Source organism: Cucurbita moschata, unplaced genomic scaffold (assembly GCF_002738365.1).
Source record: "Cucurbita moschata cultivar Rifu unplaced genomic scaffold, Cmos_1.0 Cmo_Scf00007, whole genome shotgun sequence".
In the NCBI taxonomy this organism is placed as follows: Eukaryota; Viridiplantae; Streptophyta; class Magnoliopsida; order Cucurbitales; family Cucurbitaceae; genus Cucurbita; species Cucurbita moschata.
In genome coordinates, this window is record NW_019268523.1 from 2,899,121 (window position 1) to 2,899,893 (window position 773).

Consider the following 773-nt stretch of genomic DNA (forward strand, 5'->3'; position numbering starts at 1 on the left):
AAAAAAAAAAAAAAAAAAAAAAAAAAAAAAAAAAAAAAAAAAAAACATCTTAGCGATCATTTCTATATTAATATAATTTTATAATGTAATAAAGACATTCCCCTTACCTGGTCAGAATCAATCATACATCTTATTTTTCTAATATTTATTAGTCCACCCCTCTAAATAAATCCAATTTTACTTTATTCCTTATTTCATAATAAAAATGGAAAATTTTCCAAATTAATACAACAAAACCCAAGGGTCAAATTGAAAATAAATTTAACAAATTATAGGACCAAATCGAAATTCTTAAAAAGCTACAAGGGTCAAATTGAAATTAAGTAATAATATAATATAGAGTCAAAAATAAAATTTTCAAAGATGGGTTGAATATCTTAAGTTTAATAAATGCATTTTCTTTACTTATGATAATTATATGTATATATATATATATAGGTGGAGTATTTTGAATCCGTCTTTAAGATCTTTAATTACTTGGTATAAATTTGATGGATGTCACATTCATATTTTAGATATTATAAGGATAGTAGCTTAAATTATATCATATTAATTAAAATATAAATAAATATTTTTATGGGTAAATTCAGAATATTCATATTCTTTCAATTTTAAAATTAATTTTAAAGATTAAATCACCATTTCATGTTTTAATTTTATTTGAGATTAATATAAATTAATTTTTAATTTAAAAAATATGAAGGGGGTGATATTGTAAATTACAAAAAATATAGAGGTATTTTTGCAAAAAAAAAAAAAAAAAAAAAAAAAAA